This window comes from Chanos chanos, chromosome 12 (assembly GCF_902362185.1).
Source record: "Chanos chanos chromosome 12, fChaCha1.1, whole genome shotgun sequence".
Classification (NCBI taxonomy): domain Eukaryota; kingdom Metazoa; phylum Chordata; class Actinopteri; order Gonorynchiformes; family Chanidae; genus Chanos; species Chanos chanos.
In genome coordinates, this window is record NC_044506.1 from 6,199,217 (window position 1) to 6,204,450 (window position 5,234).

The following is a 5,234-nucleotide window of genomic DNA, read 5'->3' on the forward strand; positions in this document are numbered from 1 at the left end:
TGATATCAACAATCACAGACCGAGCCTACACACACACACACACACACACACACACACGCACAGCGCAACAATGCTACTGCACTCCCACCCTTCTAGCTTTCCGGTGCACTTGTCTGAAGCAGACAGTCCCATCTGCACGTGCACGTGTGTGTGTGTGTGTGTGTGTGTGTGTGTGTGTGTGTGTGAGAGAGAGAGGCAGAGAAATGGAGTCAGAGAGGGAGAGAGAGACAAAGAGAGCAGGGAGAGGGAGAGAGAAAGAGAAACAGAGACAGAGAGAGACAGAGAGAATGAGAGAAAGTGTTGTATGATAACGTAACAAGTGAATGTAAAGAATATGTGTGTATGAAATGTGTAATATATGTAAGGTGTCATAAAAGGTATAAAATCTAAACTCAATCACTCTTCACGTCAGCATGATACAGTGCTGGCTATCAATGACAGCAAAATACTGACAGACTCACTCTCTCTCTCACTCTCTCTCTCTCTCTCTCTCTCTCTCTGCAGACTGCTGCAGTGGTGTCGCTCCCAGTATGCTCTACAGGTCCTCTTTGTTCCCGCAGACAGTGATAAACCTCCCCACCTCTACACACACACACACACACACACACACACAGTGTCCCAGCCCAGTCTCCCCCAACCCCCTAAACTCAGGCCCCTCGGCTGGGGAAGTCTTTGTTCCTTCTCCCCTATTGTGTGTGCCGTGCCAGAGTCTAAGATTTATATGCGCATATTGATGCTGAATAAGGAGGATATTAATGAAAATATGACGAAGAATACGAATGAAATAAACAAAAAAATAAAGTTTACAGACAATTTTGGATAAAACAGGAGGAGAACTCATGCAGGAATACTGAGTTGTCTTTGAAATGTACTGTTCATTAAGTACATATGCATATTTTCTACCCAGTCACCTTTAAGCAATATTCGTGCATATTTTTTGATGTCCCAGTTTAGAAATCAAAAGGTTGTTTTACATTATTTGTTCACTGTGATTTATGAAAATGTCTTTCCATCAACAAGTACAACAAAAAAAAAAAAAAACCCAAACACCTCTAACAACTTAATAGCCATAAAAAATGAGCTCCTTGTGCAGATAGAGGTAAGATGGTAGAAAGTGCACTGTCTCTCTGATGTTTAACTAAATCCTGTCCCATCATACTGACTGTTCTCAGAATGAGCCACACTGTCTTCTGTTTTCCATAAATAGCTACAATGGCCATGTCAGATAAATATATCCATAAGGCTTTTGTATAAAAGTCTCTTCATTCTTCAATCGTCAACAAACACATACACATACACACACATACACACACACACACACATACACATGCACATACACACACACATACACATACACATACACACACACACATACACATACACATACACACACACATACACACACACATACGCATACACATACACATATACACGCACACACATACACATACACATATACACATACACACACACATACACAAACGCACACACATACACATACACATTTACACACACACACACACACACACACACACGTACACATACACATACACATACACATACACACGCACACACAAACACATACACACGCACACACATACACATACACATGTACACATGTCTCTCAGCATTTAGAGTACACAAAGGCATTTTATTAACTCATCTCAAATTTAGCTAAGAAAAAGCTTTTTCACTGACAGAATGGTAACACATGGCATGAGAGGAGAGAAGCATTCCCACTGCACCAACGCAGACCTTCTGTGTGGGAATCCCAGGTGAGGTTGAGGACATGACCCCTCCAAAAAACAAAAAAAAAACAAAAACAAAAACCCAAAACAAAACAGCAAATGAACCTACATGAAAAAAAATCCCTTCGGGGTCTGTCAGTGCTGATGCCTGAAGACCAGTACGTAAAATTGAATAATTTTTCTTTAGTACTGCACCATGGGAGTCAGTGAATAAATTGTCAAGTTGAGTTCAGTTTAATTCATTTCAACACTATTCAATTAAACTCAGTTCAGTTCTGTTGTGTTCCGTGTTTGTTGCACTTTCTCTCTGTTGCATAGTAACCACAGAGGAGGTCATTCTAAGATTCTAAAACATGTAAGCACTGCCCTCTGTGAAACTCAACATTCTATTGGTTTCCCCACAAAAAAAAAAAGAAAGTTCTCTGGTTTGCTTTATGACATCATGTGGTGTGCTCTAGTTCTTTGTTATGTTATTGGTTCTCTTCTACCTTCTTTTGTAGCCATACTGTTTCTCTCTGCTTCAGTGGTTCCAGTTTAGGTGTGACTCTCCTGGGTTGATGTTTAGATCAGTCCGGGTTTCTTTGGGGGATTCGGGCGGTTCTTTAGCCAAACAGGACTGAGATCCAGGCACCTCTGTGAGCTCCCCTGCTGACACAGATGATTTCCCAGTAGGGGATTAGCACAAAGACAGCTGGGCGAGCCACCGCGACCCCCTGTGATGTGCGCTAGACCTCAGTTATGTATCTAAGCAAGACCCATGGTTCCATAGGTTGCACTCCCATGGGGAGAGAGAGAGACAGATGCCTGTGGTGATTCGTGTATGTGTATGTGTGTGTGTGTGTGTGTGTGTGTGTGTGTGTGTGCGTGCATGCTACAAAAATATAGCAGTGTTTGTGTGTGTGTGTGAGAGCGAGTGCTTGTGTCCAACATTCTGTCCGCAGGGACTTCCTGGCAGAGATACATACAGTCTCCAGAGAGCAGACCTACCACTTCACCTCTTAACAGCAGAAAGCATAAAGAGAGAAATTTTTAATCGAGTGAGCTGATTAAAAAATGATTTTTATTCCAGTGAACAAAATACCAATAGGGTAAAGCAGAACTAAATATGGACAAAACGTGTATCTGTCCCACAGGACAAACACACATCCGAAGAATTACTCATATAAGCCCTGAAGAACATGATTTGTACAGAGGCATGTATATGACGATCTCCAATCCAGTCCAGTTCCCTCATCATCACAGCCCTTTTCTCTCTTTACAGTCACATACTACGAATATTTTCATTTGAAAAGACAATGCGTTCATCCACGCTTTATCTCATCAAGGTTATATTTTGCGAAAGTGACGAATGTACGTTTCCCTGCACAGTTTGAACGCATTTCTTAGAAGTTGCCCTGCATAAGAGTTTCTGACAAAAATGCAAAAAAAAAAAAAATTATAACTGTAAACTGTTTCGGTCTGCCAATAAAGAAAGGGATCTAGACTGAGACACGGCTTCACGGGAAAGACATCAAAGTCTCCGAAGTGTCGTCAGTATAGACTTGTATCTCTCAGTGAACGATGAGAAATTGGGGCCACTTCTCCATGACGACGCTGGTAGAAGTGTTCAAACTTGCGACGGTGTTCTTGAGGGAGTTGTCTGGGTTTGATGACAGCGGGGGAACTTTTTTTCCCGTCCTATCACACCTCTGCTCCTCCTGAGGCTGTCTCAGACACCTCCTCCTCAGCTCACCTCCCCTGTGACCTCCTTCTCCTCCAAAAAATCACGATACCTTGATGTGCTCCAGCATGTTAGAATTCCCCACTGAGGAGACGATCGAGACGCTGTACTGCCTACGTATACTGCTGCCCTCAGAAATAACTTTTTTTTAAACTAGAGGGTTTGCGATTAAATCAACCTAACATATAGACAAATACACTGACTTAGTACAAGGATTCATCCTTTTTCAATTATGTATCGGGCTATCTTTCAGCCTCCGTACAACCACTTTGAAGTTTGACCTTGCCTGTTTCCAGAAGATTTTTCAAACATAAGAATACTCAGTATGCACTGGCCGGAGACGTTTACGAAGCCACGGGCGCTTCCAGCAGCTCTGTGTCTGTGATCATGACGTTATCGACTAGAACACACACTGTGTTTTTGTCCGCCATAAGCGCAGCATAGCGACATTATCCTAATTTACCACGCGCGGACGCACAAAGTACTGCCTGTGATTCGGCGAATCATCAAAGGCACGCGGCCTCAAAAGCTACGAGGCGGAGCTGAGAACTCCTCTTGAACCCGATGACTTCCCCCCTCGAAACCGCGCCGGTTTGATGTACACATTTGTTTAATTGAACAAGCCGAGCGAACAAAGAGAAGATCAGTTGTTGATTTTAATAAGACATTGTTCGCGAGTCTCCCTCGTATTTAATTTGATGGTGGAGGAGCGGGCGTAAAAGAGAGCGTGATAATTCCGTGCTGTGCCGTTATTCCAGGCCCTCCTGGGTTGAATCTAATTGGCACAGGATTAGCGTCGGAGAAACAGAACAACCTCGAGCGTCTTTCTCTCTCCTCGTGTGTATCAGTGACCAGTTCCCAGCCCAGAGCAAAGCATTCGTCTAATTTGGTGACTACCAGTACGAGCGCTCACTGCTGTTTTCCCACAGTATTCTGTGAAAACCCCGGTCCTTAAGAATGTGAATCCAGCAGAATGAAGACTTTAAGGAAAGCAATAATAGCATTTCCAGACACAGCGTAAGAGACAATTATTTTCAAGTGTGGATGTGGAAGACAAAAGTGTTTAGGATTTAAGCCTGTGTGTGTGTGTGTGTGTGTGTGTGTGTGTGTGTGTGTGTTTGTGTGTGTGTGTGTGTGTGTAATGTCTCATGAACTTAATAGTTACTCCCTATATTCCTTATGTTAACTTGTCCAGGCGACTGGAACAGGAATCGTGCCAAATTACAATCAACAGGTGAAAACAAATGCAGTGCGCACGAAATAAAGTACTTAAGTAGCCAGGTCATATACACTACAGAAATAGAACCCACACATAGTTTATTGCAGGTTCACAGTAAAATAAATTAATTAATAAACAGAGATAAATTGTGTGTGTGTGTGTGTGTGTGTGTGTGTGTGTGTGTGTGTGTGTGTGTGTGGCGTTGACTTCAAATAAACAGTGCATACCTAAAACGCATCATATTCCGCAGGCGTGGCAGCCATCTTTGGAAACAGCTGTTCTCTGAGGGGCCCAACTTCATTTAAGTGGGAAGAAATATGTTTTTAATTATCGGACCACCTGGGGGTTGATGGACCCTGCAAGCTTCACGTGGAACAGATGCAGCCATTCTTCCTTAATTAAGTTTGATTTCCGTTTGACAAATTAAAAGGAAGATTCTCATCTCTTTATCACTGTTTTTTCCTCTTTTATAAAGTGTGTTTGTGTGTGGTTTGTCACTGTGTTAAGTAACATATCGGTAAACAAGACATCTGTTATTCTCCGGGTG